Source organism: Podarcis cretensis (assembly GCF_951804945.1).
Source record: "Podarcis cretensis genome assembly, chromosome: 13".
NCBI classification, from domain to species: Eukaryota; Metazoa; Chordata; class Lepidosauria; order Squamata; family Lacertidae; genus Podarcis; species Podarcis cretensis.
Window position 1 is genome coordinate 35,515,329 of NC_137182.1, and position 12,691 is coordinate 35,528,019.

Genomic DNA, 12,691 nt, shown 5'->3' on the forward strand with positions numbered 1-12,691 from the left:
AAATGGTGCCTCAGACCACTCCTCTGCATCCAGACAGTCCATGACACTAGTTGACTCTCCAGAGTCTGAAGCACTGAACCTGGAACCTTCAGTGTACAGTTTATGCACTCCACCACTGAGCTGTGATCCTTACCAATGAGCCAGGCCCTTGCATGAACCAAGAGAAGTGGCTAACCTGTGGCTGTCCAGATCTTGATGGACTACTACAACTCCCAGCATGCCATGGCCGCTGGCCATGCTGCCCACAGCTGATCAGCATTGCAGTTTCCCCTGCCCTAGAACATCCATGGGACTCCATAGCAGATTTGCAAGAACTCTTGGCAGAGAGGGTCTGAAAAACAACATTTAAAGGCCAGTAGTGGGGTACTTTTGACCCTCCGGATGTTGCCGAACAACAGCTTCCACCAGTCTCTGCAAGGCCAATGGCAGTAGCTGGAGGGACAAAAGTTCCCCATACCTGCTGTAGGCATGCAGAGATCTAAAAAGGAAGGAGACCAGAAAGAAAATACAAGGGGAAAGAAACCAGAAGAAAAAGTTAAGACATATAAGATGGGAGAGGGTAGGAACAAGAGGCCTCTTCCAAAACCATGGGAATATCATGAAAAATTATCACTGGGCTCTAAGCAAAGTTGCAGGGAAAGGAAGACAGGATATAGGAATGCTCAGTTTAAAAAGTTGCAGAGAGTTTGTTTTTCTCTGTCAACTAAATTGCAGTCAAAACAACTCCTCTTGCCAGCAGGTTACCTGGAAATTTGATATAGGAACCTAGGAGTTTGATTATACCCCTCTCCAGATCTATCCAAGGCTGGTAGCTAAATATATGGTTGCATACCAGAGCCTGGGCATACACAAACTCACATGCAGAAGTTAGTGTGCAAGGAGTATTTATACACACATAATTATTCAAGGCAAAATACAGAAGTAGAATAAGCACAGTACCAAAAGCCACCATGAAACACCTCCCAGCTGCAAAACTAACACACAGTTGGAACATAACACTACTGGAAGAGGAAAGACTTCTGCAATTCACTAAGAGCATCTCAAAAGCCATTGGGCAGAAGTTTAACATTACCACAATCATTACACAAATAGAAAGGCTTATCCTAAATAAGAACATCTCAACTTGCAGAGGGTTGGGTGCGGGGAGAGAAATAGAGATGGGACCAAGTGTGGATGTCTAAGAAACATGTTCCATAGCCTGGATTCCACTACAGCAGGGGTGGCCAGCTCCCAAGAGACTGTGATCTACTCTCAGAGTTAAAAAATGGCAGTGACCTACCCCCTTTTTGCGGGGAGACAGTTATCTACCAGTGATCTCCCACAGATGTCCAGTGATCTACCAGATCACGATCTACCTGTTGGACGTGCCTGCACTACAGAAAAAACTCTGCCTACACCTCAGCATAGCTTCTTTGCACTACTTCGAAAAGTGCATTTGCAAAGCAGGGCACATGTGCACGCCCAACACAAATTAGCACGCAGGCACTTTGTGAATGAGGAAGAGTGTTGTGAGCTAGCACAAGTTCTCACTTCAGGGCCCTTATGAGATAACCTGGAGCAGCTTTCAGCAAGCCCTAGATGATTTGGATTACGGTTCCCATCAGCTCCAGCCTGCATTGTTGTCCAAAGCCTACGTAGGACACCAGGCTAGCAAAGGCTAACTTAGGGTAAGAAAGGGAACACTTTAAGCAATCTCATGAGGATTTTATTTGCTCTCCCCACCTAGTAGTGAGCTACTCAGTGAGACAGATATGTGGTGAGGAATGTCAGCAAGCAACAACATCCAGAAACCCTTGTAGGGAAACCCTGAGTTGACTGTATTGCCTCCCAAAACCATAAAATACACAATCGCTCGTCCAACTTCTAGGCCAAGCCCAAAGGTCCTGTCTGTTTTAGTTTTGATGAAGTGGGTTAGGAGGAGCACAGCAGGAAGTTTGCCCTTCTTTTGGCAACTTCCACACCCCTCAAGCTAGCTTTGCTTTAGGCACTTGTAAGAGGGCCAGACACACACTTGCGAGAGGGTCAGAACATGTGCACAGAAAAACCTGCATTTGAACACTGCATGGGTGACAGAGACCAGCCAACTGTTGCAAGGTCAGCCTTCACTAAGCACTCATTCATATAAAGCGCCTGATAGCACAGTCATAGCTCCACGTCCCCAAACACAGCCCTGAAAGGACCCCAGAGGTGCCTCCCCTTTCCTCCACCCGCCCCCCACAAAAAGAAAGGGCTCAAGAGAAATTTGTTTCGGTTCCGTAAGATGCTTCTATAGTCAGGCCTTTGTTCCACATGTACACGCCCTGAGTTTTACCAGAGGATGCAGGTGTCTGCGGCCCCCCGGGACCCTTCTGCCCCCTTCGTTTTGCTGGAGGCAAACCTAGCCAGGAGCTGCCCCCACAAAGAGATCAACCACAACTCCTCGGTGCAGCAGGTGGGAGGGGTGTGCAAGACTCTGAGCTCGGGGCAGGAGGGGGGGATGTTTGCAATTTCCTGCCCCAGTTCGAGGAGAGAGGCCTCTTGTCGTTTCCTGTGGTTTGGGGCAGGGAGGGGAGAGATAGCGAACAGTCATGTGATTATCTCTCTCCCCAAGTGGGAGGAGACGCGAGGCGGGCTCAGTGCGGTAAGGCGTCTATAAATGGGCCAAGCACTGGCACTTCCATCTCTTGACTTCAGCTGGCGACTGGTCTCCCCGTCTGGCCCGGTAGATTGCAAGCGACCCAAGAGGTAGACTGCTGTGGGCTGACAGGATCCCTGGGTGGGGAGTTGGGAAGAGCGGGGCTACTTGACTGAAGAGTCCTGGGTTCTAGCTGGGAATGCAGGAGGGCAGGAAAGGGCTGTGCAATGAGAGATAAGGCGGCTGAGGCTCTTGGAGAGAGCACGCTGCATCCATGCGCAGGGTGGATGTTAAGCTCTAGGACTCCTGGAGTTCTATCATGATGTCTAGGAAGGAACAAGAGGAAGAATGAGGCTGGTGTTTGGGAGACGGAAGGATGGGGATCTGGGCGAAAGTTAATCTTGGTCCGTCTTCTTGTTCGAAGAACAAAACCTGTATTTTTAAAGAGGGGCATGAGGAATTGGAAGCATGCGGGGGTGTTCATCGGCATATAAGCTATTAGTCCTAACTCTCCACCCCCCTCCTAAACAGGCTTAGACTGGGAAGTAAGAATAGGGAAGTTCCGAAAGAAGATGTCACACGGGTGGCTTATGCAAAGGGGAAATATGGCGGCTGTGCACAGTCAGTGGGTGCACACTCATGCTTATTCAGGCCCTTCACTGAAAGGGCGCTGTGAAATTTCAACATGCCTGCCCTCTACTGATAGGAAAGAAGACGAACACCTCTGTTGAAGAAAGCAACAGTTGGTTGACCTTGCAGCCATTTTCCTAACCTGTCCTGCTCCTCTCTCTGGTTTTTAGGGCAGCTCCTTTCTTGCAGAAATGTGTGGAGTTTGGCAGGAATGCCCGTCCCAGCAGCATTTGACCACAAGAGTCTCTTCGATGAAACATGAGCTGGTCTGGGATCATTGCCTGGGGATCTTGGAGGACAGTTCCACTGCCATCATAAATCTCGTTCCAAGAGTCTATGGACCAAGACAGTTGGTAAGGTACGGGACATGGAGATCCTTTCCCCACTTTTGGAATCTAACAGGGGTAAGGAGGAGGGATAATAAACACCATTTCAGGTTATTTTCCATTTTAGAGCATGTGGATAGTGAAGATAAGGCCTCCATGCTGTGCCCAAGATGTACTTACAAGCAGTGCTCAGAAGGAAAGCCGGGGGGGGGGGGGGTGGATTTTGCATAAAGGTGTTCAGGGTTGTGGGGCAAGTAAGTAATGTATGAAGGATTCAGTCTTAACCCCCAACAGGAACTTGCTGAAAGGGCGGGGAGAGAAAGTAAGAGATAGAAAACAGGAAAGGTAAGAGATACAGCGTATAGATCAGCCTTCGCAAACAGACTTCTAATGTCCCCTGAATACCAGTCACTATATTAAAAAACAAAACCTCATTAAGTTTTCTGTTAAACCAAATGGGCTGCATCCAACTAAGCTCTAATCAGAGTAGACCCACTGAAATTAATGAACCTAAATTAGTCATGCTAATTAAATTCAATGTGTCTGCCATGTGTAGGACTAACATTGGATACAACAACCCCAGCTATTGTGGGAGGAAAGTTCCAATTATTTCTCTGTTGCTCTCTTGAAATCAAACGTATAGCCACATGTTATTGCATCAAACTGAACAAACCATTTTGCATCTATAATGGGGAAAGTCTGACAGTGCAGTCCTATGTGTGTCTACTTAGAAGAAAGTCTCATTAAGTTTAATGGGCCTTACTGCCAGATACATGGGAGCAGGATTGCATCCTAAAGATTATGAGCAGTCCAATTCTCTGCCTGTTCAACTCAGAGTAAGTCCCAACTGCATTCAGTGGGGCTTACACCAAAATTACATACACACAGGATTGCCATCAAATAGAACAGAAAGCTAAACATAGACACAATCATTTTATGCTGCTTATTACTGAACTGGCGCTACAATACTATGGAATTTTGCTCAGGAGTAAGTCCCACTGAAATCAGCGAGGCTTACTTCCAAGTAAACCTGCACAGAACTGGGCTCCGAGTAAGTGGTTCTTAAAGCCTGTTTACGCATTAATAGTTTTATATGTTTAATCTTAGTTGATAATCTATTTACCCTGCCAATTTATAGCAGTATTTACTTAAATTTCCTTAACTTATAAGACAATTCTATGCAGATTTATTAAAAGAAACCATTACACTGTATATAAATAGGTAAACTGGTTGGGTTAAAAAAACACACCAACACTCCTGAGTTGTCAAGTTTGCTGCAGTTAAGTTGCCTAGTTCTTTTAGAACCAAAGCATTACAAGACTAAGCCATTTCCACAAAACCTGTAATTTATTCAAGATAAAACCTAGAATAAATTTTCCCACCCCAGCATATTCTCAAGATAGTTTTGCAGAACATGAGCCCTTCTCCGAGTGCCATACATGACTGGGCCCTGTGTTCAATATGGTGCATTACAACCAGACTTCCCCACCTTGTAGCCTACCTGAATCTGCAAATCCTGTATGAGAAAGGAGATCCCAAGAATTTCGCTCAGTGTCAGAGGCCCTTTTTCCCCAACCTTCACCTCTTTGCTATACTAAGATCTACCAGGGTGAAAAGTAGGGTCCTCCTCATTGCACCCCAATTCTGCAGAATTCTCTCAATTAAGAGACCTGCCAAAACTTCACATTATAACATTTTTTTAAAGGACAGTACTTAAAACATTTTTTAAAAAAAATAATAATGCTTTGATTAGAAATACAATGGTTGTTTTAACGGGCTTGGGATTGCAGCTTTGTCCCTTTGGAGTTGGGAAGGAGGCAAAATACTTTTTAAAAATACACTTTCATTTTCCTTATGGTAGCCTATATGGGCAGGGATCTAAGGAGTTATTTTGCCTCGTGCAATGCATCTGTACTGACCTAGTTTTACATTTTAACACTTGCCGCTCACACGCGAGCACACACACAAGATCCACCGGCATTACATTTGTCTCACCCATTAAACTGGCACACAGCCCGCTAATCACTTGCATGTTTCTAGCAAGGAGGCAATTATTAGATGAATTCAAATTATTCAACCATGCAACTAGCTGGCACCAACTAGTTTCATGGGCTATTGGATCCTAGCCTTGAAAACCTTTAAATGTTTATAATTCTGAAACTCAGTGATGTGTGCACTACAAAAAAACAGAACTATAGCTAACCCACATGTAAAATTGAAATTAAATAATCATAATATTTGGTGGACTGGCTTGAAGAAGAAGAAGAGGAAGAAGAATTTGATATATAGTTATAGAAAGCCTCTACCCAGACAATTTTCTCGGTCTTCAAGGCCAATTGCTCATCTCTCTTAAATTTCATCAGAAATAGCAGACTTGATCAGCCACACACTCCAGTCTCCACAACATTTCTTTCTTTAACTCTCTCAGGAAAACATAAGATTTTTGGTTAAGGGGTTAAATACTAAAAAAAGCAATGCCAAAAAAATCCCCCCTCAGCTAGTTTCATTAAAATGCTCTACTTAGTTCCCTATTCAGTTTGTCACCACTAGTGGAAAATGGTTGAGTTTTTCTCATAAAGCCACAGGAACAGGCAGTAAGTAACCACTAATACAATGTCCCCCAGTAAACTACCCTCTAGATTTAAACATGAGACACATAAATTCTTAGTAGTTATAGCACAGCAGAACATAGAACCTGGAGTAGTGAGGGAAACCATCTGGAAATCTTTTAGTTGAGTTATGGAGTTTCAAGTAGGATATCTGGGTTATGCCCTCCGCTCATATGTTGGGTGAACCAGAACACGTATATTTTTATTATCAATTCTCGGAGCCAGTGAAATCAGAGGTGGCTGGGAGTCAGATCCTCTGTTCCAAACTTCCCCAGACTTATTTGCCATTATGATTATGAATAGGTCAGTCACTCTCAATGTGCCCAGCACTTTAAAGAGAAGCAACAAAAATGCCAGTCCCTGCCCCAAGAAGGTTACAATCTGACAAAGGGAAGGGTTTAGAGCGAACAAATGAAAAATATGTATCCGGCTTATTTGTACACACTTAGCTCTAAAATATGGGGATTAAGGGACCGTGCCAAATGCTTCACAAACAATGTGGGTTTTGAGGAGTGATTTGATAGAAGGGGTGATGGGGACTTCTCATAGTTGTGCTGGGAAGGGAGTTCCAAGCACAAGAGACAGCAAAGGGGAAGGGTAGAAATTGGATTATGGTAGCAAGTCCTCTGGGTGGTGGGATAAAAGGGGATGAACACAGAGGCATTTGCTCTGCCAATGCTGTGTTCGCCTTTTACTTTGGGCTCAGAACATCCCCATAGGAGAAAGAGGGCAGGCTGAGGGCATCAGCATGCCATCAATTGCCACATGAAGTGGGTTCTCATTTGCCCTTTCTTCAAAGGCAGCCAGCTCCAATGACCATCTGATAATCCGAACCACGTGCACTCGTTTTTGCTTCTTTCAGTTTTTATCTGTGCATATGCCTTAAATGAACTTTTACCTTTCTGCAGAGAAAGAGAGGCAGGCCCCTTCTCCAAAGACAATGAAAGGAGCCAGGCATGGAAGGAAGAGAAGGATAAAGGCAAGTAAGTATTTGCAGGTGTAAAGGAGCTTTAAAATATTTACTGCAAGATTTTGCTGAACATGCAAGTTTTGAGTCTCCTTCAGTTTTATTCGCCGCTTCCTAATACAGAATAAAGCCTTATGTAGTCTGTGAGCCCTATGGGGAAGGAAGGACGTTTTTTAATTCTGTAAAAACTGCTGTCTCACGCAAAACCCACAAGGCAGGGTAAGTCAAACCTCCCCTCCTGCTAGTATCTCTCTGTTATTTCACAACCAGGGAGCTGCCAGCGGGCGGGCGCAGGGGAGATTAAAGGGGGTGGGCAGGGGTGGGGACCAGCTCACAAACAGCCAGCGACAGATGAAGAAGACGCCGAGAGCCAACCCATGACCAGCAGCTGCACTTTATGGACAGTGGACTCATCCATAAAGTAGAAAGCACTACTAAACGCTCGTGTCCAAGTGTAGTGTTTCCTACTTTATGGATGAGTGTACTGTGAGCAACGGAGGCAACAAGGAGAAGCGGAGACTGGCACAAGACCAGGGAAAGGGGGGAGGGGAGGGGAAGGCGGAAATGCCACGTGGCCGTAGACAGGAGGGCATCATGGTTGAACACACACACACACAGAGCCAGACTGTCACTCAAATACAGATGCATCGCTTTCCCCAAAATATAGCACATGACACTCCCAACAATAATGCTTGTAACATGTGACTCATAACTGAATCTAAGTAGGAGGTGGGGTGGAGAACAAGACCTGGGGAGAAAGGCCCATTTATTGGCACCAACTTAGAATGCTCAGAAGTTATTCTGCCAATACCCTCTTTCCAACTTTGCTACAATCTGTGCATGATACCTTCTACCCTGCTTGCCACACACCCCTACCTGAATATGCTTTTAGAAAGTGGAAGGGTTTGGGAATTTGCTGGGGGCAGAGTAGGGGGCGAGTAAAATATCACATGATGCTTGGTACATGTGTATGGAAGCTGGCCATACATGTGCAAACACCCCATGACCTACATACTCTTAAAGACCTTCATTGTTTGGGTAACGTCTGAAGGTCACTAGCTGTGATTATGTGCTTGAAAGGAGAGGGGACAGGTATTACAGGATGTACTGTATGACCACTTGCTTCACGAAAATAAACTTTCAACACAGTTGCATCTTTGTACTTATTCACAAGGGTGGGGGAAGCTGGTCTTGGCTGGCGGGTGCGGGGGGGGGGGTTGGAGAGAGAGAAGAAACAGGAGCAGAATTTCACAAGTGTATCTCATTTTTGAATTTTCATTTAAGAATCAGCACTACAAACTTTGCCAACCTATGCCGTAAATTTTTTGGCCTGGCTCCAGAGCAAGTCACTCCAATTCTGATGAAACCAGTGTGGAAAGTTACTCATGACCTAATGACATCCTACTGGTTTCATTGGGAATGAAGTTCACTCAACTTACTCTGGATTCAAACCGCTAAATGCAACCAATCCACTAATCCATGTACAGCTGAAAGCATCCTACTACTGTACTAATGCAAATTCACAGCATCACTGCATGATACAGGCAAACGGGCACAAAAAATGAATCAGGCAACACAGAACCAAACTCTGGGGGTATTCTGCTCATCACTCCAATCTCATGCACTGAGATTCTTACTTTCCATTTAAAACCAGTAGTCTAAGGCAGGGGTTTCCACACTGGTCAACAAGCTTCATTCCACATTGTGACACTGGATTTGTGGTTTAGGATGGGAGACAACACATTCATCACATTAAATATTAGCAAAGGTTCTTAACTGTATTTTATTATTTCTCGTACTTCTTATTTTACAACCTGAATTTTATGGAATTCAGATTGTAATACAATATATAAGAAATTAAAGCAACCGTAAAAATACATTTAAAAATAAGCATCTGGCACAGTGCATTACAGCTGCTATGGCAGGCAGAAAAATAATTCAGTAGTCTGCCACGATCCTAAGCAACTATCAAGTGGTCCACGGGGAAAAACACTTGGGAACCACTGGTCAATGGCGAAATAATGGGACAACAGAGTAAAAACAAGGTGGCAGTTGCAAGTAAAGCATAGACAGGGAATCTGCAGCACTTCAGATGTTTCTGGACTAAACTCCCATCAGCCCAGAGCACTACCTATGCTAGCTAAGGTTGATGGGAGTTGGGAGTATAATGATAACATCAGGTGGGTCACAGGTTTCCGAATTCTGTAACAAAAGGATCAGAAAACAGGAAGGGGTAGTATTTTACCAGAAGGGCTGAGAGGAATATTCTGTTCCACCATTCTGAATCCGTCTTAATATTGCACTCAGCACTCACACACACACTTTGAAGCTACTTAAAGTCTTGTATGCCCTGAAACCCAGGCCAGGAATTTCCTGCCATCTGCTCTTGAAGGGACCCTCAATTGGCCAGAGCTGGGTTGGGACAGCCACCCCCACCCATCCTTCTGGGGTTAATGAAGACCTGTCTGTCCCATGAGAAGGCAGAAGTGAAGACTAGGCCACGAAACTTCTGCTGTCAAGCTTTGGAAGGGACCGTCATGTGGCTTCAGAAAACACTTGTAATTTCAGAGTTACAAACCATGACGGGTGTCTTGATTTGTTACCATGCCACTTATTATACACACACTTACAGTATTTGGTTTATAATATAGAATTCCATATGTGCATTCACTTCAGTCAGGAAACTGGTACAGGTTTATTTTCAGTCTCTTGCTATGCCCTTGAACTTCAACCATGTTCCAAGTCCTGCAATTCCAAGTTAAGAAGACTTCTCTGAACCCAGAAACAACTCCTTCACAGTGGCAAATATCCCCTTTATAGAGGCAGTGGCAGCAGCCCAGCCTTGGGTCCATTCCAGTCAGGCTTCAGACCTGATCACTGCCTTGGTTGCCCTGGTTGATTGCATCTGTCACAAGAGAGATATGGAGAGCAGTGTGACCTTGCTCATTCTCCTCAATCACCCAGCAGCTTTTGCTACTGTTGACCACAGTATCCTTCTAGAGATGGGGGACACCATGCTTCAGGGGTTCCACTCCTAGTTCCAGGGCCACTTGCAGAAAGTGCTTACGAGAGGCCACTGTTCCAACACCATGCAAGTTGTATTGAGGTATCCTACAACGTTCCATATAGTCCCCTCCATGCTACTTCACATCTGCATGAAAGCTTTGGGAGCTGTCGTCAGGTAATTTGGAGTGAAGTGCCATAAATATGCAGATGATACCCAGCACTCACTCTCTCCCTGTGCGTGTTCCATCTGAATCAGGAGCAGTGCTTGAGGTACTGGACCTGCGCTTGGAGGCAGTGATGGGCTGGATGTGGACCAATAAACTAAAGCTGAATCCTGGAAAGACCAAGATGTTATGTGTCTCAAGTTCTCATGTTTGGGAGGTAGAGATGGCCTGGCCTAGATAGGGTTGCCCTCCCTTGGAAGGAGCAGGTCCACAGATTGGCAGTGTTCCTGAATTCAACCCTATCACTGGAGGCTCAACTGAGTTGGGGGGGCCTAGGAATGCTTTTTTCCAGCTAAAGCTGGTTCACCAGTTATGACCCCTTTCGACTAAAACTTGGGACACTGCACTCCATGCTCTGTTAACTGGCTGCCCTTGGAGACTACCCAAAAACTTCAAGTGGTACCAAATGCAGCAGCCAGATTACTGGCTGAGGTTCTATTTAGATCTCACATAACCCCATTTCAAAACAGCTACACTGGTTGCCAGTTCATTTCCAGGCCCAATTCAAGGAGTTCACAGTAGTGTTTTAAGTGCTAAATAACTGGCCCTTAATACCTGAATGGCTTGCTCCTTCCCTACAGGCGCTGTCAGGGGTTAGGATCAGCAAAGTGGGGACATACTGTTTGTTCTACCGCCATCAGTAGCTCAGGGTGGTGATTGCCCTGGAGACGGCATTCTCTGTGGCAGCCCCTGAATTGTGGAACTCCCTCCCCAGCGTTTTTAACATTGTGCTTTAATTGAGGTAACCTGCCCTGGGACCTGAGTGTGAAAGGAGGAGGAGGAAGAAGAAGTTGGCAAGACACACTGCTTTCTGTTTCATTCTAAAAAGCACAGCTCGTTTTAAACTTCACTGGCACGGCGGAGGAGAATGAAAGAGAAACTGAAGTGCACACAGCAGATGAGAAGGGGGGAGGCAACAGGAAGGAAACTTAACATTTTAGATTTGGGTTGGCAGAAGGATTTTCCCTCCCACCCCCACAAGTCATGAGCTGAAGCCACAGCCAGCCTGTGAGCTCAAGGGGGCTTAGGCCTTGTGTCTCCAAGGCAGATAATTTCAAAAGTTTCTTCTGGCATGGAAGGTATTTCAAGTGTTACATATTTGTTTGTGATGCGGCATCACAAAGGCTCCCCTTTGTGGAGCAGGAGTGAAGAGCCCTTTGGAGATGACTTGGTTGAGAGCCACAAAAGATGATAAAGGAGGTTAGAAGGCACAAGGACAAAATAAACTGTGCTTGCTTAGTCTAAGAGGGGGAAATCAGTGGGAAATAAAATGCGTTTCTTCATCTAGGAAGGAGAGAGGAGAGGCATTGATTGGCTAGCTGCAAGTTGGCAATTTGAGGCTTGTTACAAGTTGCCCCAGAAGCAGGATTACCATGAAAGAGCAAAACAAACAACCATGTTCAAAGTACAGGGAAGCAAATTTAGGAGAAGTGTTTAGCAACAGCTCTCCCAAGACCAGTGAAGCTCAACAAAGCACAAGGTCTCGAGAGGCAGGGGAGAAAGGGAGCATCGTTTGGGGTATGTACCTTTTTAAATAAAAATAAAAAGCACTTTGAAAAGAAGAATAAAGGGGAAGAGGGTGGTGGTTTTAAGCTTTTTTTTAGCAAAGTGGCCAGGACAAGAGGGTACACAATCTGAACAACTGCACTGGCAAGAAATGCATTTTCCTTTCTAAAGCAAGACCAACACACTAGCCTGTGCAACAGCAGACTCTAGCGACTATTATTAGGCATGACAGCAGTGCTATTTCCTCCACCACCACCACCCCATCTCACCCTTCCAACACATTTACACAAAAAATCTTAACACGCTCTCTCTTTTCAGTCAAGGAATGGGTTTAAGGGAATTTAATTTGTGATGTAACTGACTGAGAGCACCTGAACAATGTTGTGGCTGCAAGGAATGCAAACTCACTAGGCAAAAACAGTTCTGGCAACCATCTGGATCCAATACAACCAGTCAGGATACAAATATATGTGGATTCCTATTTCACTGTAATCAACATTATACGCCTATATCAAATTTTGCAACTGAATCCACAGGAAAGAAAGCAAATCCTAATGTTTCCCATGTCTGCAACACTGGGGTACCTCTTGTTTCTTACACTCATACTAAATTTTCAAGAGTGCCCTATTTTTGTCAGGCACGCTTGAGAACTTGCTCCGAAATGAATTTGTCTTCCATAATGAGATGCAATGCCTTTACTACTTTCCCTTTAGAAATTTTGGGCTCTCACTCTTTCCTCTCCATTAGCAATCATACTTTCCTACTAAAGGGTCCGTCGAACAGAGCCTCATCAGAGTCCCCTTTGCAAC

The 12,691-nt window shown here is 45.0% G+C and overlaps 1 long non-coding RNA gene across 2 annotated transcripts; it reads left to right on the plus strand.

Moving 5' to 3' along the window:
- Positions 1 to 294: 294 nt before the first annotated feature.
- On the plus strand, positions 295 to 8,297 carry LOC307201718. 2 transcript variants are annotated; one of them, XR_013832745.1, is made up of 3 exons: positions 295 to 2,724; positions 3,415 to 3,597; positions 7,088 to 8,297. It is a non-coding gene; the product is annotated as an uncharacterized lncRNA (long non-coding RNA). The 2 variants fall into 2 exon arrangements; XR_013832746.1 differs by lacking the exon at positions 295 to 2,724 and having other exon boundaries at positions 2,936 to 3,597.
- Positions 8,298 to 12,691: the final 4,394 nt, after the last annotated feature.